Source organism: Falco punctatus (genome assembly GCF_963210335.1).
Source record: "Falco punctatus genome assembly, chromosome: 4".
NCBI classification, from domain to species: domain Eukaryota; kingdom Metazoa; phylum Chordata; class Aves; order Falconiformes; family Falconidae; genus Falco; species Falco punctatus.
The window spans coordinates 26,824,569-26,849,202 of record NC_137583.1 but is presented as its reverse complement, the minus strand read 5'-3'; the positions used below and the strand labels follow the sequence as shown (position 1 = coordinate 26,849,202).

The 24,634-nt window shown below is 53.8% G+C and overlaps 1 protein-coding gene across 1 annotated transcript in view; it reads right to left on the bottom strand.

The window, feature by feature from the left end:
- HS3ST6 (heparan sulfate-glucosamine 3-sulfotransferase 6) overlaps positions 1–24,634 on the bottom strand; it is a 67,253-nt gene that overhangs the window by 24,262 nt on the left and 18,357 nt on the right. The gene's annotated exons all lie outside the window — the stretch shown is intronic.

The window sequence follows — 24,634 nt, the reverse complement described above, 5'->3', positions numbered from 1 at the left end:
GGCAGGATCCGGCCGTCCCATGTCCCCAGCGCTGCTGTAATGCCTTTGACAGCTCGAGCAGGCGAGCGCTGGGCTGCTGCCTGCCTGGCCCTCGCAGGAGGCACGGCTGCACGCGCATGCATGCTGCCTGACAGCCTGGAATAGGCAGCAGCTCCGGCGAGCAGCAGGTTACCCTCGGGTTAACCCATCCAAAGGTGACGGTTACCGCCAACCCCTCGAGAGAGCTGCCTGTAAGGATGCAGGGATGGAGCCAGGGCTGTCCAGCCCTCCTCCTTGCCGCCTTCCCTGGCCAAGCAGGGTGAGGGAGCCAGAACTACACCTGAAAGCAGTGAGGTTTCCATCTGCAGCTGGAAAGCAAAGCCAAGAGGGTGCCCAAAAGCCCCCAAGCAAGAGCAAACCATCCCCTCGTTTTCCCCTTCCCCTGAGCGGTGGTCACAATAGCGTCCATCAGCCCAGCCCCTGCACCCTCCAGTTTGAGCAGTGATGCTGCAGTTTGTAGCCTCCCTCCCTGGCTTTGGGGGTTGCCCAGGGAAACTCTGACCTAAAACCCCCTTGTAATGGTCACCCATCTCCACACCCAGCTGATGCCACCACGGAGCCATTCTGGGCTCCCCACAAAGCTGTCCTACAGCCCACGACAGCTCTGAGCTAGAGGAACTCATCCCCCCTCCCCACCTCTGTCAACAACAAAAAACAGAAATATGGTTTGTTTGCTGTTTGTCTCGGGTCGAATGCTGTCATGCTGCTCTTGTTGGGATGGAAAATGCATCCAGTTTTCCACAGAAACAAAAGATTCCCCATCTGTGTCAAATTTGTAATACAGCCTGAGGGAAGATGGGAAACAAATTTAGCTCTTTTTTTTTTTTTTCTATCAGGAAAAGCCCTGTTTCCTAGCAAAGAGCAGGGCCGAGCTTCACCCTGGAGCATGGCGATGAGAGCCCTCACTGTTCACGCATCCAGAGTTGCTCCGTGCCATCCCATCCTGCGGCATCTGCCAAAACGCCAGCAGGAGACAGGCAAAAGGAATCGGGAAAGGAGCTCCGATGTGCAGCCTGCGGTCCTGGAACAGCTGCCAAATGGTTCTTCTCCCTGACAACCTGCTCAGCCACTTCCATGTGTGTGCAGGACTTCCCTCCCCAATCTGCAGCCCGTCACATGGGAGCTAATAACTGTTTCCTCTGCAGATAAGGGAAAAGCCTCAGAAATCCAGCCAAGCCCGGACAGCAAGGCTTCGGGATGCTGGAGATGCTGCTGGGTGCCCAGTGGGACAGCAGCCCGCCCTCGCCCTCCCCCCCGCCTCACCCTGCGGTTCAGCTGGTCCCCAGGCGAAGGAAATCCCCCACCGAGGAGGGAGACGTGGGTGGATTACGCACTTTGCTGCAAAAAAATGAAGCTGTTTCTCCAGCTCTGGAGAAAGGGCTGCAGAGCCATCAGGAAGGCTTGGAGGATGCGGGGGTTTCTCCAGCCTCGTGCCTGGGCTGAGCCCCTGGCAGCTCCCAGCTCCGCATCGCCAGCACTGGGTGAGCCCCCGGTGCCCTGACAGGTTCAGTTCTCCCACCCCAGCATCAGTGCTCCCTTCCTCCCTCCCTCCAGCTGGAACAACTGGGAATTCTCTAACAAAACATTTCTTCACTGGAAAAGCTTCGGTTTATGGCAACCGGAGCTGTTTGTGGGAAAGAACTGGATTTTGATTATTTTTAGCCTGGTTTCCTAAGGAAATGTGGCTTAAGCAATCACACGGTCTGTCTGCCTGTCCGCCAAGCTGTCTGCCCCTCTTCCCCCAGCCACGTCTGATCCCACCGGCCAATTCCAGCCAGATTTGATGGAGGACAAGGATCAAAAATAGGAAGTTTGCCCATTTCCATGAAAAGCTGTGGCTGAGCAGCAGCTGCGACCCTGACCACTGCCCTTGGCTCAGGGGAAGGCACCTCCAGCACAGCCCAAAACCCAGCAGTCCCGTCCACACCAGCCCCGTCCACGCCAGCCCCACCATGAGATTGCTCTGCTGGGCTTCAGGCTCCCCGGGCCCCACTCAGTACCAGGGCATTTGGGCAGGCAGCGTTGAAGAGGAAGGAGAAATACACTCCTTGCAACTAAATCTTATTTGCAGAAGTTGGAAGGACCCTCAACAATCTTCCTACTGAGCAGCTCCCTGGGCAGAGCCCCCCTCGGCAGCCGCCCCTGCCCACCGCGCCGGGCAGAGCTGCACTTGCGAGCAGGGAAGCCGTCCCCAGAGCCAGGGGCTGGACTCTGCCAGGGCTTGGCCATCAGCTCTAACAGCAGCCAGGCCAGAAATCCTAAGGGTCACAGCCCCGACCCCACACCCCAGGGTAACGCCAGCCTCCGGGGACAGCCCACTGCTGGTTTGTCCCCAGACTGCCTTTTTCATAAGGGAAAAAATGAGCAAGCACCCCAGCACACCCCAGCCCATGATGTTAGCATGTCTCGCTGCCACAGCCTCTCTTCCTGATGGGAAAAGACCCCTGTGCTGGGCAAAGCGCTGACCCCGGAGCAGGCAGGGCAGCACAGGAGGGTCTCACCCAGCCCCGGAAAAGCAGGGCAGTGAAGTCACGGCAGAGAAAGGGCATTTCTGCAAAGCCCCAGGCTGGGGGCTTCAGAAAGTGGGAAGAGGAATTCAAAGGTGACTTTATTTGCTCTCAAGTTATTATGTGCCGTTGTATGTATTTCAGACAGTCCTAAGCCCTCGGAAGGTGGTGGCCAGTGGAGCAGCGGAGGTTGGTGTGGAAGCTGGCAGAGGCAGAAAGCTGCTCTTCATCTCGCACTGCAAGAGGAGGGGAGTAAATCTTGCACCGCCTTTTCCACTGATGCAGTGACAATAACACACACTTAATTTAATCTGTGCTGTTTCCAGTCATCAACTTTTATGTGCTTCCAGGAAGCAATAGGTTGCTTTTCATTTCTACGTTTGAAAATTAGGAAGTCAGCAACCAGCCAAGGCGGCTCTCCCCTGACAGCTGTGCCAGCTGTGCTAGCATGCTGCCACCTCCACAGCTTGTGGCTGAGCCCCCAAGGTGCTGCCCAGCCCTGGCTGGGGCACCCAGACCTTCAGCCCCCTCCCCAGTGAGCTGCCCCTCTCCTGGCTACAGCAGAGCAATGCCTCCATCGGCGAGTATGGTGCAGACCAGGGCTGGGCATCAGAGACGCTGGGAAGCGCATGCCATCCCACCTGTGTTTGGGGGAAGCCCACACCATCCCACCGGTGTTTGGGGAAGCCCACGCCATCCCACCGGTGTTTGGGGAAGCCCACGCCATCCCACCTGTGTTTGGGGGAAGCCCACACCATCCCACCGGTGTTTGGGGAAGCCCACGCCATCCCACCGGTGTTTGGGGAAGCCCACGCCATCCCACCTGTGTTTGGGGGAAGCCCACACCATCCCACCGGTGTTTGGGGAAGCCCACGCCATCCCACCGGTGTTTGGGGAAGCCCACGCCATCCCACCGGTGTTTGCCAAGGCAGCAGGACTGCCCAAGGTTCAGCCCCGTAGGGATGCTCAGGGCTCCATCCAGCTGCCCCTGTGAAGCCAGACGGGACCCTGCCTCACTTTTACAAGAGCAGCGGCTCCTCAGGAGCCCAAAGACCACCATGTCTCTGCCAAGACCACCGAGGTGGGGCAGGAGGAAATGTTTGCCTGCCCTCAAGCTGCTTTTGGCTGTGGGAGCAGGAGCCTCGGGCTGCAAACGCCAGCAGCTCCCCACCGCCACTCCCCCAAAAGCCACCCTGCCCCTCATTCCCAGGCATTGATTTGGGGCAAGGAGCACAGGCAACCCTGCAGCGTCACAGCAGCCAGCCCTCTGATGTGGGCTGTCCTGCATCTCATAACGTGGGTGAGCTCATACTAAGGGCTGCCTGTGTGGATTCTCCAGTGTCTAACACCACGGCTGTGCTCCAGGTGCAGCCCATCCTCGGAGGGCATCTCCCCAGGACAGGACTAGAGGGGCAGGGGCACTAGTGGGGTGCCCCATGTGTGTCCCCTCACTCAGCTGTTTACTCACAGCCTGTAGCTTTTCCCCCTAAATGTATCAGCAGTAAAATGTTTCTGTAAGCACCAGGGGCTCTCCGTCCTCGGAGCCTGGCAGAGCGGGGAGGGAGCAAGGCACAGCAAGTGATTCTGTGGCAGCACAGACCAAGGCTGCCTGGGACTGACACCGTCTCCCCTGGGCTGCAGCCAGACACCCAGTAACTCCCGGGAAAGGTGAGAACCCAGCTCATTCTCTTAACCCAACTCATTTTTTGAACCTTGCTTTAATTTTTCCTCTGAGGCACCAGCTGCAGTCAGGCTGGCAGCCACCTTGGCCGCCTCTGTCAAGGACCTGCAAGCCAATTGCCGCAGCACAAAACTCTCTTGGTCCACAGAGAGTCAGATCCAGCTGCAAAACACGGAAGGACCACAGCTGCCTGGCACTCTGGAGTGAAAGGAAAGGAAAGGAAAGGAAAAGGAAAGGAAAAGGAAAGGAAAAGGAAAGGAAAAGGAAAGGAAAAGGAAAGGAAAAGGAAAAGAAAAGGAAAGGAAAAGGAAAGGAAAAGGAAAGGAAGAACCACGTTCCCACGGGTTCCCAGCACCGGACCACAGGGACACTCGCTTACCCACTCACATAGCACTGGGAAGGACTTGATGTACCTGGCTGAGAAGGAAAGCAGTATGTCCACCAGCCAGGAGTTTGAATCCATTCCTCATCTCCTTCAGCATCACTGCGTTAGCATCCTTCACTAGATACTTCAATATCTGGGTGATGATGGATGGGCAGAGGGATGATGGATGGGGACGTGCAGCTAGACGGACAGATCGATCCCCGCATCCCTGGCAGCTGCTCCTGATACCCAGCCCGAGGGGGGAGCAGCCGGGGGCTTTGCAGTGGCTGGGGGCTACAGTGGAGGTTTGGATGGCGAGTTTGGGCTGCAGAGCCCGACGACACCTGGAACCAAGCCCACACCAGGGCTGTTACCAGCAAACAGGCTGTATTTAAAGTACTGGTAACATCAAGGCTTGCAGCAGCTGATGGTCCTGCTGTGAAAGGGTTCATGAACAGCCACGGATAAGGAAAAGTACTGGAAACCACAGCTGAGGACATAGCCAGCGTAGCAGCACAATCTGGGCTCTTGTCTGCTAATACCCAGCCTAAGAAATCATCAACAGCACGGAAACTGCGTCCCACACAGCTGATGGGGACAGCGAGCACCAGGCACATAAAACGAACCCAGTGGCAGCCCAGGTCTCCTGCCACCATCCCTGTCCTGTCAGTCAGCAACCACAGCCAACAAGTCACTCCGTGCCGAAGCCCAGCACGACCAGCACCCATGCCAAGCACCCAAGCACCCACAAAGGCAACAGCTTCATGTGCTCCTGCCTGGCGGGACACAGCCTGGCCTCCCCGCAGCCCGTGTGTGGGGGACGGGAGCCCACCTCCCACCTCTGCAGCCGGGACCGGCTCCTCCAGCAGCATGGAGAGAAGTGCTGAATGCCCGGCTGATGCTGAAATAACCGTGGTGGGCCAGATCAGCCCACTGCTGGCCAACACCAGCGCACTGGTCCACTGGTGTCCCTTGGCCGGGTCCCCAGCCCCGCCCCCCAGCTGAATCGACCGGTCTTTTCACCCCCAGCAGAGCTACACCCACGCTCACACACGCACCGAACAGCATCTCTGTTACAAACAGCCAGGAGCCGGGCAGAGCAAGGGCCAGATCCCGGAGCCGTGCTACACCAGCCAGGAACAAGGCAACGATCCCAGGGCTCCAGCAGCACCACCTGCTCAGCAGGGACCAGGGAGCCCGCGGTCCCAGTAGCCGTGCCGGCGGAAAGCGAGCAGGACCCTCACAGGGTCTGCGTGCTCCTGGGAGGTGGGGGGAGCTCCCCAGCCCCCGGCCCTGGCGGCTGCCGTGGGACCACAATTTCCTCTTTCTTCCCCTTTTTGAATGTAACGGAGGAAAAATGTGGGGCCGTTTGGAGTGCACTGAGCGGCAGGAGGCCAAGAGGCGTTCCTCCCAAGGCACGTTCAGCTGACGGCCGGCACGCCTGGGAACTCCAGCTGTTCTGTAAAAGCTGGGAGGACACTGGGAGCTTGTTTGCTGCTGGACTCATGCAGGGTGGGACATTACGAGCTGACAGGAGCATTTCCCAGGGCCCCCCTCATTCACTGACTCAGCCTCTGGGGTGCCACCACAGCCCCCACCACCCGTGGGATGTCTTCCCCCAGCATCCTTGTCCTCATCTCTGCAGTTGGTGATGTGCAGAAGGCACCCGCCGGGCTGATCCCCCATCCCCCGCAGCTTCATGCCCCCAGTCAGGCTCTGTTCCCCCTCATGCTGGCAGCTGCAGAGGAAGGGGAGCCTGGAAATAGAGGAGCCTGGAAACTGGGGAGCCACACTCTGGTGTCACGCAGCTCCAAAGCCAGTCAAGGGCTGCTGGGGAGCACCGGCACAAACTCCAGCACCAGAGCAACTCGCTGCTCTGTGCCACAGCCACAGCTTGGGAAGCACCAGCTTAAAAGCCTCCAGGGATGCAGGGGATGTTGTGAAGGAGGATGCTGGAGGATCTGGCCAGAAACCCCACCTGCAGACCCATTAGGTCCCCCCACCCCAAAAAAGCCACACACAGCAGCACCATGAAGTTGCAAACACCAGGCTTATGCTGGCTGGCTTCGCAAGCCCGCGTCAGCACACGGCACCGATGCACCCTGCTGAACCGCCACGAGCTGCAGGGTCCCAGCCCCATCCACAGGGTCCCACCAGCCCACGGACCCCCAGGCCACCAGGACCCTGCAGCAGGGGTGAGCCCACGCCATGCCAGTGGTTGGCGTTGGGATGAGACCTGCCCAGGGCAGAGGGACCTGGACCACCTCCCCATCAGCGTGGGTTTTCCACCCCGCCGTGTGAGAAGGAAATGCAGAGCACATGGCAATCAGCCCTGGGCTGTCAGCACTGCTGAGGGTGGCACCGCAGGGCGCTCAGGCTCCCCAGGCTGCAGCCGGGCACAGCGACCCTGATGGGGAATGGCTTTGAAGCCGGGGTGGTCCATGCGGGCAGGAACGGGGAGGACCAGCAGAGCTCTCCTCCCAGTGACAGCAGCTCACCAGGCTGCGCTCAGCCACAGGCTGGGACACCCAGGGGTGGCTGCAATGGGAAAAATAAAAGCAAAATAAAGCTGGGGGTGGAGGGAAAAAGGTGCTGGCAGTGGAACGGGATGGCACTGATCCACAGCTGCCTGCGCCCTCCCTGCCCACCCAGATGTCTGGGATGCTGACAGCGATGCTGCATTTATCCAGGCTCACACCACTCGCTAAACCACTCTGTTCCATTCCTCGACACCCCAACTCAAAACCTGATTAGCAGATAAAATAGATCTATTTTTAATCTCCTAGCATAAGTAGGGTGTTTGTCTGGTTCATGCCCACCGAGCTTATTTTCATAATCACTAAAGTCAAAACGACGCTGAAGAAGTACACGTAACCCATCACGGGGCAGAGCCGCTGCCTGCCGATGGCCAGCCACCCACCAGGACATGCCTGTGCCGAGGGGACCCCAGTGGCTCTGCTGGAGCTGGCAGCTGGAGAGGCTCAGCACAAGGCACGGGTCTATAGCACACACAAAAAAAATAATAAAATCATAACAAAATAAGAAAGAGAGTGATACACTGGCCAGAGCTGGGGCAGGACCACACGACTGTCACACTATGCCAGGAGAGGATAAAGCTCCATTTTCTCCAGAGCATCCAACTGGATCGCAGCTTCTGTCAAACATCTCATCGGTGAGAGCGATGTGCGCTGCGGAGCTCCCCGGCTCTTACAGCAGCGTGGCCGTAACTCGTGTGGGTTTGTGCCTGGCTGGCGGCTGGGATCTCCTGCTGCAGTGGCAGAGCCCGGAGGTTTCCCATCACAATCCCGGGGACTGGTCCGGGAAAGCCTCGGGATCAGAGGGGCCAGAGCAGGGCAGGATGGGGTGTTAATGCCACCCCGGGCTCCGTTTTCCAGGGCAGGGGGGAATGAACGGAGCCTGTCACGGAGCCCCGCTGCCCCTGCAGGACCGGACATCCCTCTGTCTGCTTTTGATTGAATCGGCCTCTCAGATGGATGGATGGACAGACAGCAAGGTAGCCCAGAAAGCGTCTGTTGTTCCATGTCAGAGAGGAGTGACCACAGGGATGCTCTGTCCCAGGATTTGGGGGTCCCTCTGCACCCCGGCAAAGGATGACCTGCCCTTTTGGAGCACTTCTCCCACAGGTGCCTGCCCACGCACCCCCCACCAGCACAGCCCTGCTGCTGACAGAGGGCAGGACGGGGATCCCAGGGAGCGGGCCACCACACCAGGGTCCCACCGAGCCCCCAGGCCGGTTCCAGCACTGGGCACACGACCCAGCGGGCACGGGGGTAACGCCACGCTGGATCCCACAGCGCCAGCTGCTACTAGCCAAGGATGCCATGCAGGGACACATGCTGGTGGTCAGGATGAATCCTGCTTTAGGAGGAAAATTAGCATTGAGAAAAAAAGAAAAAAATGTTCCAAAAAGTCACCTTCCAGTAAATTGATTTTTCCCTGCATGGCAGTAGCTTTAAAGTAAAAAACACAAAAACAAAATAAAAACTTCTTTAGGCATTTCAGAGTCATTTTTCCTAGTTATTGTGAAAATTTAGATCAGAAAACGTGTTGGGTAAAATATTCAATTCCCCACAGCCTGGAAAGCCTCATCAAAAATCCATTTGAAGTATTAGTCTCAAATCCCTCATGGCAATGGGATATTTTAAGGTCAGTTAAACTTATTATTCACTCAAGATTTTCTTTCAGGTCCCTGCATATTTCAAACAGATTTCCCCCCATCTCTAGCCCAACTGTGTTACAAAAAGCCCTTTCCCCCATTCTTTTTTCCTAAACAGAAAAAAAAAGTTGTCAAAAGAAAAGTTACTAATCAGAAACAGCTTCTGAAGTCTTAAAACCCGCTACAGTTTGTACTTGTTACCAAAAAACATTGACGCTATCTCCAGATCCCTAAATCCCTCGACTTTTAAAACACTGAATGGAGCTGTGCTTGGAAAAGAAGAATTAACTCGGATTTGGTTTTCTTATTTACAATTCATTTTCCTCAAAACAGGATATATACACGGATATTTTTTTTTGCCCCCTTCCATTGTGCAAGGAAAGCAAGGAACTTCAAAAACTGCAACCTGCATTATTTTTGGATTAGTCAGGATTTCCAACTTCATGTAACTGCAATTTCTGCTCCTACCATGCCTTTCCCCTCAAAGGACACCAGGCACTTTTGTTTGTTTGGTTTTGTAAAATCAAGATCACCCAAAGAATACAATTTGTTAATTTCTGGGGTGTCCCCCCGGCTTGGGAAGGAGCAGCACAGACCAGGAGGTCTCCAACCCGTGGTACCCACACAGAGGTCGGCAGGACCTGCCCTTGAAGGGGCCACACAACAACCCCGCATGCAATTTGGTTCAAAGTAGCAAATATTTCAGAGAAAATATAATAATATCTATTTTTACAACCATCCACAGAGGAATTTGACAGCCGATGGTGAGGTTCAGAAGCAGCAAAAAGACTGGCCTTTCCTCTAAAACACAAATGTCTGTTTTCTGCGAAAAACCTCCCTGGTTTTGAAACACCAAGACCAACCAAATCCAAGAATTTACTTGCAAGATCATCACTCCCATTGTATTAAAAAAAAAAAAAAAGAAAAGAAAAGAAAAAAAGCAAACTCTTGCTTTGATGAAAATGAAACTTTTGACCCTAACAAACAAAAGCTCGGATTCCCCACTGACATGCAAATTTGTGTCTTCCCAGAGAGAGAAGCTTTCCTGGAGAGATGAAGCGCTGACACAAGGCAGCCCCTCCGACTACCAGGGACCCTCAGGAAGGTGTGATGTGGCATCACCTGCACCGCCAGCCCCACGCCTGCACGATCCCGGGCTCCCACGCCGGGGAAGCTGGCTGGTGGTCATGGCAGAGCACAAGTCCTCAGCGCTGCAAACCTCTCCGCTCTCATCCTGCCCAGGTCATGGCCATGTCCTGGCACGTGGTCAGCGCCTCCCCTCTTATAGTGGCACTTCCAGATCTTCTTGGAAACTCAGGAAGAAAATCTGCTGCTAACCTCACAAGGGGCTGAACACCGGGGATGGTCTAGAGGACACATGTTCCTGCCTGCTCCAGCCTGGCCCCTTACACCACCGCCCCGATCATGCCCCGAGCCCGTGGCAGCACCACCCCATCCACCTCCTGCACTGGTCCGCTCCACCACACTCACCACTTCCTAGCATCCCTGGAACCAAGGCAAGACACTTGGCCGTAGACATGCTGTATGGGGAAGATCGGGACACCTGAAGGTAGTGGGGGCTGGAATGGTCCTCACAGCTTCTCCGAGTCCTTCCTACCTTCCAGGGAGGACAATGCAGCAGTGGGCAATCACCAGAACATTGTCCTGAGGACCCATCCCTAGGAGCATCTCAGGTACCTTTACCTTGTCCTGGGTTAACAGTTGGACTTGATGATCTCAAAGGTCTTTTGCAACCTAAATGATTCTATTATCTTCATCCGCAAAGCCCTTCAGATGCATTCCCCCAAGCTCCTCAGACACAACCCCCTCCTCCCTCGCCCCACATAATGCGTGGCTCTGTCAGTGCCAGGAGGAGGGTGGCACCTTGTAGGACCCAGGTCCCAAATTCTCTCCCAGGAAGGACTGCTGCAAGGCAAATGGTTTGAGCTCAGCTTCTCTGCTGAGTTACACAGTTTGGTAACTCTCTGGTGGGAGCCAGAGGAGATCTGGTGCACATCAGCCCTTGCTCTGTTTGAGCTCAGTGGCAGGATCCATGTCCTTGTCCCATGGATCTACTCATGCTCTGCTCCAGGGAGCCGACAGGGATTTTGCTAGTGTTTGGCATAGACACTCCTGTTTTCAAACTGGTCCAGCCAGGTCAGTGCAAATTAGAGCAGGAGACCAGTCTCCCCCAGGACCAGCCCTGATCACTGCTGGGCTGTTCAGACCCTATAGCATATATGGGGCTGGGACAGCCACAGAGGCACTTCCAAAGCCCCACCTGCCTGGGATGGAGGGGTGATCCTTACAAATCATTGGCTGGTCTCTCAAAGATGCTCAACATTTATACCCCAAATAATAATTTCACGAATTTCTGAAGGTCACAAACAATATTAAGAGCTCTAGCCAAAGCCAAGAGTCATACAGCCAACACAGAGGGCTAACTGAGCAGAGAGGAAAAGATTGCAAGTGCCTGTAATCTTGCTCCTGAGAGCAAAGAGTTTAGAAATTATTAAACAGTTCTTAGTATTTCCAGCCATCTGGCCTGCATTTCTCCACTTATTCAATCAGACATATGTTGCTTTTATCCCCACCGCTGCCAGCTCTCCCCTGTTCTCTGAAAACATGTGCATTCTCCACTCTGCTCATTTTCAGCTCAGCACAAAGCAGAGGCTGTGAGTTCGGCACGGTGCAGTCTTCTAGCAAGTGAACATGCCTGTCAGAGCCACTTCCACCAACAGATTTCTTCCACTTGCACCTAAAAAATCGGTGTTTGCACAAAACAAGGCAGCTCTGGCAGACTGAGATGTAATTTCAAGTTGGGAACCCCACTGCTGCAAAGCAGCATCACCCCACTGGTAACAAGAGCATCCTATGGATTCATGCTGGCCAGGGTCTGGAAGGAGAGACCGCCTCCAGCTGTGAAGGCACGGAGGACAAGAGTCCACAAAATGAGTGTTTTCTCTCAGATCCCACACTGCTCTTCCACCCTACCACATGCAGGCTCTGCTGTACACTAGGATATGCAATAACATGTTCAGGCCACCCGTGTCAAGGTGTAGCACCACAAACCATCCTCTCTGATCAGCCCACTCTTTACATCTTCCACTTCCAGCTGCGATTTCTTCCCTTTAACAAGCGGAACACCTGACCAGGAGGACCAGAAGCTAGAAGTGCAGATAATGGGATAGAAAAGGGAGAAAGTGGAATGCTGCACTGCTCTAGCAAGGCAAGGTCCCACCGTCCGAGCCAACAGCATCACCCTGGACCTCTGCAGCCTTCTAAGAATGAGGAGATCCAGCAGTCTGTCCAAGGATGGCCAACGCTGTCACACAAGTGTCGGACATGGGAAGAAACCGGCAAGCCACAGAGGCCATTTTGGAGCTGCAGTCATCATTAGCAAGAAGATAGAGCTGTTGGGTGGGATCAGGCTTAGCTTCCACCAAGCTCAACAACTCCAGCCCTGGCTCTTCTGCCACCTGGAGATGACAGCTTTCCCACAAGATGACTCTCATCCCCCAGCAGAGCACATCTTCACCTTCACATCAGCTTAGGTTGCACATCCCTTTTCCACGAGGCTCCTCCAAAGACTGCCCTTCAAGCAGGAACAGCCTCTTTGTGTCCGCAACAGGGCAAGGAGTGAATTACGTTTAATTACACACTGTCCAGGGTCTTAAGTATCAGGCCAAGTGTTACCAGATGTGCAGGGATCTCTGTCAAAGCGATCCGCAGGCTTGAATGCCTGTTTGGATATTTAATATCTTGGTATCTGGGGTGTGAGGGTCACAGACAGGGTTTTTGATGCAGATGTTACAAATCTTTTCTACTCTTACCATCACCTTTTAATACCACCATAAATCATCAGGCACTTCTCAGGTGACCATATAATTGCCCATTTGTGTATCTGAGCAAGCTTATCTGGACTCCTGCTCTTTGCTGCCATACAAAACTGCCAGCAAAGGAGACCTGCTGAGAGCAGACTCCAGGGCTTTGCGTGCCCCATCTCTCCTTCGACAAGTCATCTCCTGGCATGTGTGCTTCAGATGCATCGTGGCAGCACAAGGAAAAGACGAGTAACTGATACAGGAAGATTAAAAAAAGGTTGGATCAGTCTGTTCCTAATGCAAGCCTTGCTACTCGCAGTCCCTTTGATTGCAGCAGAAATAAAGATGGAAATTCACTGCAGGCAAAGGAATTAATTAAAAGGAGAATAAAGGAGGATCAGTCTGTTGGAGTCCTGGCATCAATTCTGAGACTAGTTTTGAAGTGGCAACAGTTTGACTTGTTCTTTAAAGTTGTTGTTCTACGTCCTGCATCATGTGCAGTGCCTTAGGGTAACGGGGCGCCCCAGCCGGCACAGGGCCGACCCACCTGCCTGCCGGTGGGGGCACCCAGCTCCATCGCAGCATCCTTCCACCTTCTGCTGCTCCCCTGAGATCTTCAGACCATGGTGGAGCCACCACCCTTCACCGGGCTGCCGGCACTCAGGGGCTCCTGAACTGCAGCCACCGGGTTCATAACTCTGCAAGAACTAACTGCCAAGGTTTTTCTATAGGTGAGAAGAATATTAACCACTTTCAGCTGAATCACAGCTCAAATTGGGATTGTCTTCAAACACAGCCTGCACATATGTATGGCTTATGGTTCTCCAAAGCTTTACTTCTGTTTCCTGAGCCTTCAGTTTTCTTGTCTTCAGGAGATACTTGCTTCAAGCAAGAACTGAAACTCTCCCTGTCCCAGGACTCCAGGAGCTACAGCTCAAAAAACCGACCAAGCCTCTTGAGATTCATAGCAAAACCAGAAGAGTTCCCAACGTTGCCCTCCACCCAGATTGTGCTTTCAAAACGTATGTTCAGCTACCGGGTGAAGTGCCGGATCTGACCCTGAGAGCATCCCAGCTGAGCTCGGGAGAGCTTCACAGCCACATTTCTTCCCCAAGGGCACTGGTTACCCTTCCTCTCCATCCCGAACTTGGCTCCAACATCACCCAACAGAAGGATGATGTCTGGGGACTGTTTTCTGGTCAGGGCACATCACACATGCACCACCCTCCCGCTGTGTAATTCCTCAGCCTACGATGTCACGCAGCCAGAACCCCCTGAACAGCAAGGTGCACGTTAACACTCGAGCTGTGATGGAAACGCTGACATGAGGCTCCCACAGCTGGACACAGCTGGAGTCAGGTTGTCACCTAACCTGGGCAGGATTTAAGCCTGAATTTGCCTTTACTCTAAAGAATGTTTGCCTAGAAAAAAAAGTTTAGAAGAGATCTTGCGCCACCAGAGTGATTAATGCTAAAAAGGAATCGCTCGTTCAAGGTTCCTGTTCAGTAACTCAAGTTTTATGAACCTTTTACAAGGCAGAGCCCTTCCTGTGATCCCTGGTAAGCCCCGTGAATGCAGCAAACCTTGACACGCTTCCCCATACACCTCAAAGCAGAGAAATATTAATTTTTAATACACAGAACAAGATCAGAACTGAACACGGCTATCACTTGTTATCCGCCTTGTAACAAGATCAGGATCAAACTGAGCGCGCTCTCGGAGAGGACACGGTGGCTGGCTCACACCCGCACCACACATCCCTCCCATCTGTGTGGCAGGTAATTAGCTGGCACGCCAGCTCACAGCCCATGCCTGGGCTAATTATGGCGACCCACTGGGACCGGCGCAGGCTGCACCAGACTCAGCAGCCCCATCTCCTCCCCGAGGCTCCGACGCCACCTTCCCTCCCCCGTGGGATGCAGCTGAAGCACCAGAGATGAGCTGCGATGCCCAGCACAGGGCAATGTGACCCCCGCCACTGCAACCCGAGGTCCAGGGCAGGTCTGGGCGACTGTGGCAGCAGTTGTCCTTGGTGGTCTCCTAAAACAGCCCAGGTATGCTGCAGAGACAGGGACCTGCACTAGAGCCTGGGGCGGGGGGGGGGGGGGCACTGGGGACAGCCTTCATCACCGACTAGAAGAAAACGAGGGACCTGGAGAGCCCCAATCATGGAGCTGAGGCACATGAGTGACCTGGAGCCATCTGCCAGTGCTGACACCAGGACAGCACCCTCCAACAAAGCCATAACCCCCACCCTCGCACCTAACCCATGCTGCTTAAGACAAGGTCTGAGCTTCAAACTTGGGCAGCTGCAGAGCACTGCCATCCCTCTAGAACACCTCCCTCTTCACACAAGCTCCAAATAAATAATAAAGCAAGACTTCAGCTGCAGGAGCCGGCCAGGCGCAGCCTGGAGCCCAGAAAAACCTGGCAGGTGAGGGCAGGATGGCACCCGGCCATGGCAGGCTTGGTACCACTCCTGCACGCAGCCCCTGCCCCAGCCCTGAGTACTGGGATGCTCCCACCATCACCATCAGACCCTTGTCTCCAACACGTGTGCTGATCCGGCAGCAGCACACCCTCCCTGCAGAGCAGGATCAGGTCCTTGGGGATGCTTTTCTCCCTTCTCTTCCCAGCAGCAGCCCAGCCCCTGCCTGCCGGCTCCTTTGTGAAGGAGAGGCACCAGCGGCAGCTCCGCACCACCCGGGTGGCAGCAGAGCGGATGCAGGTTGTCACGCTTGGGTCTCACACTGTGGGGGGACGTTCAGCTCCCTCCCTCCCCCCAAAATGGGCTTTTCATGGAGACAAATGATGCCTTCCCTCAACAAAACCTAAATTCTCAGCCAAAAGTACTTGGCAGCAGCCCCTTGAAATTTTTCTCATGGCTTGTGTGGCTTAGGAACATGATTTTCTGAAATATAAAAGCACCCAGAGGAAGCAGCTGATGCTCTCGTTGAAGAATAACCCCCTGCCCGCCCTGGCTACACACCCCACTGGGCTGTCGCTCACAGGGATGGAGCCGGCAGGTCCCGGCCAGCCAGGTCCAAGCAGCTGGGAAAAGCTCTACCCAGCCATCAGCAACCCACCCGGCCCTGGAGAGCCACCACCACAACGGGGCTGTGTTGGCTGGGGACGAGACGGGTGGCCAGCGGTCCCCTCCCGCTCCGCAGCATCCATTGACAAGTGGCAGTGATGAGGGATTGCGCTGACAAGCATCTGATCAATGGCATTTATCGAGCCCCCTCCACGCTCCCGGTAATTGAAGGATTTCTTTCGCTTCCACTCTTATTGACATTTCATCCCTGGCAGGGTGTCCGTGGGGGTGTGCTGTCACTTGGAATTACAGGGGAGCTCAGCAGCACAGGCAAGACTGGGAACAACGGCACGGCATGTGGTGTGAGGCGTTGGGCACATAGAGGCAGGGGAAACCTTTGGGGCACGATCAGCACCCACAGCCTGTCTTGAGAAAGGGAAACAAAACCAAAACAATCTGACACAGGACTGCAGAGGCAGCAGAGGCACTGAGGGACCCTGCCCCATGGGTGCGGAGAGGCAGAGCGCTGCGGAGGCAGCTCGGGCACAGCCCGGGCAGCTCGGCCTTTGGCCACGGCCAGGAGGCAGGGGTCTGCTCCCAGGTCTCCTCCTTGGCCACAGCCGGGAGGCAGGGGTCTGCTCCCGGGTCCCCTCCTCGCTGTGCGGCTGTTTGCTTTGTGGGCTTGATTTCACCTGCAGCAAGGAAGAGAGCCTGCTTGCACCCACGGAGCAGCCATCCTGCCCTCGGCCGGGTGCTGGTGCAGGGAGCTGAGCCGGGGGGACAGGCAGCAGCTCTGCCCACTGCCCAGGTCCCCCCAGGACCGGGGTTTGGGATGCTGCAGGCTCCGGAGCAGCTGGGAAGTTGGGCGATGCAGGAGGGTCTGCCAGCCCCTGCCGAGCAGCACCACGCAGTGCCGGGCAGGAGGCAGAGGCGTGATGTGGCCTCCAGGGACCGGACCTGTCACTTGTCCTGTCCCTTCCCATCAATCACCGGCAGGTCCTGGTTGTTGGGGTTTTTTTTCTTGCACAATACGGCGCCTGCCAAAAGCAGCTGCTAAGTCCCCCGCTGAACTGGCCCAAAGGGTGCAGGCAGGGACGGGCGAGGAGACGGGCAATTCTTTATCCCGATGACAGGAACACCCCCTGTGCGCCCACAGGTAGGTGTGCACAGGCATGGACACGCTCACCCGAGCTGTTTAGGGGCTAAGTAATAAATCAATAGCAAAGTGGTCAGCCTTTCCCTCAGCAAGGGCGCTTAACAAGGTCACATCCTTATTCTCTCCAGACTAATGAGTGGAGATTACTAATAAGACCTCAGTGACAAGTGACTATATTAATGTAATTCTCTCCTGCTTGTAATCAATTCTGTGTGTTAACATGCACAGCGATCTTGGCCGCCTGGGATGCCTGTGCCACCCCCAGCACTGCAGAGCTGCTGGCTGGGCTGGGAGAGTGTTTCATTCCCCCTGTAGCCCTGCCTGGCCGTGGGATACCCTCAGCGGGACACGCTCGGTCATACTGAATCACTCCCGAAGAACCCAGCAGCACATCCCGCTCCCAAAGTGCTGCCATTCCCCTTGGCCGCCTAAAACATTTCTGTGCTGGTGCTTTAATAGCCCAAACAGCCAAAGTATTCCTGCAACTGCTTACGAGAAGCTCATTTCAGCCATTCCACCCCATATCTGAGCCTCAAACAGTGCTGGTCCCAGACCTCTGCATGCTCCAGGTCGGGGCGGTTCGTGTCCCCAGCAGCACCCGTGCCACAACAGGCATGCTCTGTTTGATCTGTGGCTCTGGAGCACCTCAGCCGTGCAAAGCCTGGACCTCCGCAGGCAGAGCCATCCCTGCTGTCTGCAAACACCGGCAGCACACGGCATCAGGCGTTCACAACCCAGTGCATCGGGATGGCTTGCAGGTTCAAACCCAGTTAGCCGGGCACGCTGCCTCTGTGCCCTGGTTGCCGCCCCCATGGCCTGCCTGCCTGCAATATTCTCCATTTGCATTTCAAACGACTCTCAGACCAAGAGTGACTCACTTAAGAGAGGCATGAATAATTTTGAAGACATTTAGACTTCTGTGATCTGCGAGCTGCCACTGCGCAGGGGGAGGAGGAGGCAAAAACCCAAATGATTTGCTGTGAATTTTCCACCCAGGACTGTTACCACGAAAGGTGAGCATGTAAAACCCGAGCAGCCATGAGCGCGCCGTGCCCTGAGCACCAACACGTTGGGGCCTCAGACCTTGCCAAGAGGAAAGCCCCCGATTGCACAGCCCAGGACCCCCCCCCGCAGCCCAGGACGCACAATGCACGCTGTGATGCCAGACACACGGTGCCCAGGAGCTCAGGCAGAGCGCCGGTAACTAATGGAGTGGTGCAGGATCAGACCTGCGCCTTCTGCACAGATCTGCACCAGACCCACTTCCCCTGGGCTCCCAGCACATCTGCAGAAAGCTGCAATATATTTCTTGTGTGCAAACACCATGTGTCTGTCATTTCTCTATTACAGAGCAGAGTTGTCCCCCACCCACCCACTCCATTCAGTGGGACGGATTTGGACAAGCCCAGGGTAAGACAGGACGCTAGAGAGATCCGAGTCAGACCCTGCAAACCCTGGCTCATGAGAGCAACACACGGTGTCCCCAGGAGCCCCGCAAGCTGCTGGGGAGCGAGGCCTGTGCTTCACATGCTGTGAATCCCCACATCCAGCCCATACATCCTCTTTCAAGGAAAGACTCAGCTTAAACTGGGCCAGTGGTGCTGGGCTGGACCAGACCTGGCCAGGCTTCCTCCACCCCATGCCTCCCAGCCAGGCTTTCAACCACGTGCTTTCCAAAGGCTTGCAGGAAGCCATCCAGAACATCCCTCTGCTCCTCACTTTCATAAATTTCTAAACAAATGTACCAGAAAAATGTGGTGGGAGGCACAGAAGGGGCTCCAGGAGTCCCACTGGCTCCTCTGCTGCCCACCCCCAGGTAAATAAGCTGATGATTTTTCAGGCTGCTGGAGCAGGGTATGGAGGGCAGGCTGGCAGGGGTGCCACGGCTCGCCAACCCCCTCACTGCCCCGGCACCCGCGGCACCTCCATCGCGCCCACCGCACACGGCTGGTCCTCGCCGCAGGGCGAGAGCGCAGCACGGGAGCAAGGGCAGGTATTAAACCAACCCGCCCGAGATGCTCCACGGAGGAGGGCAGCAGCAGGGGCATCTCGCATGGAGCCGGCTGAGGGCAGAGCAGACCACCTCGAGGGGCTCCGGTGATGCCAGCCTGCCCGAGCCCCTCCAGCCAGCCCAAGAGCTGGGATGTGGGGAAGAAGCCCCCAGGCTGGGGTCTCGCCCAGCTCCTGGAGCCCCACCTCGCTCCGGGGCAGAGCGCGGTCACGTAGGACACGGGAGCATCCTTCTGACGCCGGCTGGCTCCCTAAGCAGGAGGATTTCCAAAGCCCTTTGAAAAGCCATTTAGAGCTAAGTCCTGGTATTAAACCTGGCCTTTCATTAGTCAGGTTTTCACTCTCTGCCCGAGCCTGTTTCAGCAAAAAGTTTTTTAAAAGGTCAGGAAGAAGCTTTTAAGCATATTTGCCAATTAACTATTGTAACCCCCTCCTCGCCTCGACGCGAGCTGCCCACTTCCGTCTCAGGGGATGGTAATTACCGTTTTATAAATAAGCTTTGAACTCTCTTAAGTAATAGTCTCTCCTTGCATAAAAGCACCCTCTAAATCCACTGGCCTTTTCCGCCTTCTGTCACTGTCTGCATCTAAAAATAATCTAGGAAAAAAACCCATAATACTTCTAAGAAGAAACTCCAAAACTCACTCTCACTCCGTGATGACTATTTCTCCAGCCCCTCAATAATTTAACCAACAGAAACCTCGCAGCTTTCACTGCTGCATGTGAACTTTTCATGATATTTGACATCTTTTCAGAAGTTCTCTAGAGTTACATGTAAGTGATAAAAAAACCTGTCTATGCTTATACGCTTAAATTCCAGGCCCCTGAGGTTACAGAAGAGTAACCAGGGGAGCACAAGAAAAAAGGCATGAATACAGAAGTATTTTCTAAAGGTATCGGTTCACATAATATTTGTTTTTAAAACCAGCCCCATGATTTCTAGGTGTCCAGCTTTATGGATTGATTTAAGCAGCCTGCAATAGCAACACTGGAAACCCTTTAGACACTCAGGTCACTCCTGCACACCCCACTGCACAGCCTGGATATAAACCCACCATTTATTTAAAAGACAGCGACAGGGAAAGCCTTCCTGGCTCGGGAAGACCGCAACTCGTTCCACTCTGCAAGTCACAGCGTTTGTCCCAGAAGCGGCAGCCAACGTGCCGCCTGAACCACCTCAGCCTGACACTACCTACGTACCGACATGCGGAACGACCCGGCTCTGTGTCGCCTTGCACCGAGCCAGGCTGGAACTCAGAGCCACGGACCTGCTGGCACCAGCAAGCACCACTGCGTGGGCTTCGGTGGGCTTCGGATGGGGGACACGGCTCGGGAGCCGCCATGTGAAAGCAAGGGAATAACGTCAGTGGGAAAGCGGGGGGCAGGAGGGCCAAGTCATGCTCCTTGCCCCATCGCACCCTCACTGCCGGGGGGAACAGCCCCCTAAACAAGGCAGGCACAGCCCCCCTGCCTGCCCTCAATAACATCAGCCTCGGATGCCTTTAAACGGTTTCAAATGTTAATTCCTCGTCGTGGCAGTAAAAGCTATTTTTAATCCCACGTGAAAGCAGTTTGCAGCAGACCAAACTTTGCACGTATTGCAGATCGCTCGCCGAGCCCAGGCAGTGCAGTAAAACAGGGGCACGCCGTTGCAGGGAGCCCTGGCTGGCTGCTATGGACGCACACAGCGCTTAAGCCCTGTCCTAAGTGTAGAGCTGGGACCTAAACATTGCATAAAAGCAAATCCAAGCCACTGTCCATTAAATAAAAGCTTCAAAACATCTTCTTCATAGTTACAAAATCACAGCTTTTTCTCAGGTTTCCCGTATTTTTCCTTGGCATTTTAGGATTTACTTTCCAACCATGGGGCTGAGGATAGGGGAAGCTGACACAGAAAGGCTCTATTTTTGTAAAGAAAGTTTAAAAAAAAAAGAAAGAAGAGATCACAAAGTAATCAACCCAAGAAGCACGCTGTAGGACTGAGTTTCTGCAAATGCACCAAGAAAAACAAGGGCCACTCTCAGCTGCGGAGCCCTGAAACGTGAGTCCATCAGGAGACCAGATTAGCTGGTGTCAATGAATAAAGATAATGTCCCGGTGCAGGTCTCAGTGCATCGCCATCTGACTCCTCACAAGATTCTTTTGTCTCTTCCACCTATGTATTTCTTAAAACGCGCCTGTGAAAAGCTCTCCCTGGAAAGGGATACAAGCTCCGTGCCAAAATGCAGCCTGGTGACTCCAGAGTAGCTGAAATGTCAGGTTTTATTCAAGAGCTTGTGCTATAGTGTGTCTTGATCTGTCTGTACAATCACAACACACACAAAAACCCCTCAAGGCATCTACTTAGCTCTACTTTTCAACTGCCAATAACACTCACAGCAAAAGTCAAAAGAGCAGCGCTGGAGCCGCGTCCTTTCCCTGCCGCTCAAAGGCTTCAGGGTTGCAAGGTTCGGAGATAACAAAGTCCGGCTCAAGAAATCCTGGATGCCTTTCAAGAACGTTATTAGCTCCCATGAATGAGTTTGAAGGGGGGGGGGAAACACAGAAAAACACAACAAACCCACATCGCATGTAGCAGCTCTCTCCATCCGCCTCCCCCGGGCACACACAGATGCTCCCAAGCTGGGACCCCCCCAGCACTGTTTAACAGAAGCACAGTGTAATGCATGACAAACCACATGAAAAGTTCCTCCCCCCGCATGCAAACCTGCATGCACTGCATCTGATCACAAGGGAAAATGGCAATAAAAAGCTAAATTCAGCCTCCGAGAGGTTCAGAGCTCTGGGACGGCTCTGCAGCACCAGAGGATGCTCAGCGGCAGTGCCTGCTCCAGCCTGGCCACTCACCGGCAGGCGGTTGCCAACTGTGACTAACCATCCCATAGCAGATTTTACTACTTCTGGCCCAAACCGTGAAAACATAAAGAATTCTTTACAATTCCTATGAATTGCTGTGTGCTCCACCAGCCAGGGCGCAGTTGCCCAGAGCACAATCCCAGCAGCTGCTGCCTTGTGTGTGCTTCGCTCGGGACGCCAAGGGTCGCGGGGAGCCCTGGTCCTGTGTAATTCTCCCTTTGGCTAGTGGAAAAAGGGAAGGCGGAAAAGAGGGACTCAGATGATAGATCATACCCGGAAACACAAGACAGAGGAAAAGCGTCACTGCAAAGTTTCAGCAGATGGAGACAAGGAAACTATTCTTCGGATAAGCTACATCAGGCTGATGCCCTCAGCATCCATACCCGCAAACTCTCTCTTTTGCAAACCAGTGTCTGCAAAGCCCTGTCCCTGCACTGCCTGCATGCCCCAAAGCTGCTGTTATCCGCCCTGTCTCCTGCCCTTGTCCCCGCAGTACCGGCACGGCCGAGGCTGCACCGAATTACAGTGCAAGGCAGATGGAGAGGTCCAAACCCCTGAGCAACACCAGGCAGCTGTGTGGAAAACCAGCCCAGATCCGGCAGCCAAAAAGGGAACAGTCCCGTGGAAAAGATCTCAGTGACACCCCCTAAATGTCACCAGCGGAGCAGTGTCCGCCAGAGAGCCCGCTGGGGCATGGAGCCCACAGCTCCGCTCGCACAGGCATCGCATGAAATGCAAATGCCTCGAGCACCCCAAATGCTGCTGGTGACCTCGACTCTGTTCCCCCTCACACAGAGATCCCTGAGCTCAACACAGGTGCTGCTCTGCAGACAGAGAGGGGGTTACACCCCTTACGCTCCGCAGTGACTTGGCCCACAAGCGCAGTTTTTCGCAATTCACACCAGCAAGGGCAGAATTTGGCCCCGCGCCGTCAGGCTGGATATCTCTTCAGATTTTTGCAATGATGTTCTAAATATCACCCGCAAACATCTCAGGTTCAGTTACGTTCCTCCCGTTGGCCATCGCCCACGCTCCCCCAAAGATGGCCCAGCCAGCCAACACGTCCCTCTGGTCCCCAAACAGGACACCCGCGCTCCCCGGAGCGCTGCGCCAGCACAGGGGCAGGCACGCCACCATCACGTCTTCTTTTTATTTATGTTTATATGAAGCAGTACTGAGTGCCAAAAAAAATAAAACAGTGTTTTGCTTTAGGATAAAATGTCACGTTATGCTTGGATTATCCACTAGGTAATTTATGTTGCAGTCTAGAAAAGGTGTTTAATCCCCTCATAATTAGCTAAACCTATAATAACTCAAGGAATTTTGCACGAGATGCTTGCTGCTTTTGCAGACCATCTTCTTTTCACTAGCAAAAAAAACTACTCCGAAAAAAAGGGACTTTGGGCTATTTCAAATTTAAATAAAATAAAACACTCAGTAAGAATAGATGGTTTCAGTCAGTAGCTTACAACATTATAACGTAAACTACTCGGCACCCACAAGCAGATACTCCAGCAGTGAAACTGCTACAGAACTGAACGACCAAGAAAGAACAAAATAATTCTGTGGCAATATTTCCAAGGGAATATTTTTTCCCCCACATTTACTTAAGACAAGCAACGACCTACAGGTGCCTTCGGGCCAAATATCTTGGCATGAAAAGCAGTTGGTGTAATTTTGGTTTCCTAGCAAGTTCAAATATTTTAAAAATGTTTACACCACTTTGAGATACTCATTGGAAAAACCTGAACTTCTGTCCAACTTCTATTTTCCTCCGCTCCAACACACCCCAGCTTTAAACATTTAGCTCTGTCTGGCTTTCTGGAGGAAAAAAAACCCTCACTATAGGAAGGTCTTAGAGGAAGACAAAACAAGAGAGGCAAAGAGAAGAGAAAACTAAGGAAAATAGTTGTGCATGTGATTGAAAACACACTTACTCTATGCAGAGTTAAAGCAAAACATCTACTGATTTTTTTTCTCACTAGGAAGGATGCAACTTCTTCCCAGCACAGCACAGCACTTCCCCGTGCTGCATCTGGCCGCACCGAAAACCTTCCCTGCTCGATTTCTCCAAATTTACCATAACCATATGCAGAATCATCTTAAAACATCTCGCTGGTATCAGGCCAGGCTCCCTGCAAGCACTTACAGCACTAAAAACTCACTACACAGCAATCCAAAACTAAGATTTATTTATTCTTCTCTCAGTGTGGTCCATCCTGCAAACGTCTCACTGGACTATGGCGAGTGATATGAAAACGTTCGATCTTCCACACTTTAATTATGTGCTCACAGTCATTAAACTCCCATTCTGCCAAGCACGATCTATCTTGTAATCCTCGCCCAAAAAGATTAGTTATCATCATTATTGTTTCTAGAGCAGCGTAGATACAAATGGAACTGAGAAATGAGCTAATAAATCACGGCAATATTAATACAGTCATAAAAATAAGTGCGCTACTTACTGTGTTTGAAGGTGTGTTAAGTCAATAACTTTACAGCCCAGATGTGGTCTTACAGAGCCGAAATCCTGCGTGTAAAATTACCACTAAAATTACACTTTCCATTAAACACGCTGATTTTCACAGGTTATTATTTTGGCGAGGACTGCCAAATTTGCAGCCTCCCCCAAAACATCGGGAAACATTAAGAGCATGTAAGAAATACAGTATTCCCGCGGGGCTTGGGGAGAATAGGATGGAGAGGCAGGAAGGACAGGGAGAGCTACTCCTTTTATTATTTTCAGATGTTTTCACCGAGAACACCGCCGTGCTTTTACAAATCTACACATTTGGACTCTCTTCAAAATAACGGACCAGATTCTTTCACTGGCTTCAAGGGACTTAAAGCTCCGGCTTCATTTGGCCCGGCCACTCCGGAGTTGGCCAGGAGACGGGAGTTTAATAGACACCACATGCACAGTAGCTGCTCTTCCGAAGGCTTTATCGCCTGAAGAGTTCAATTCTATTGAAATCCTCAAAACCCA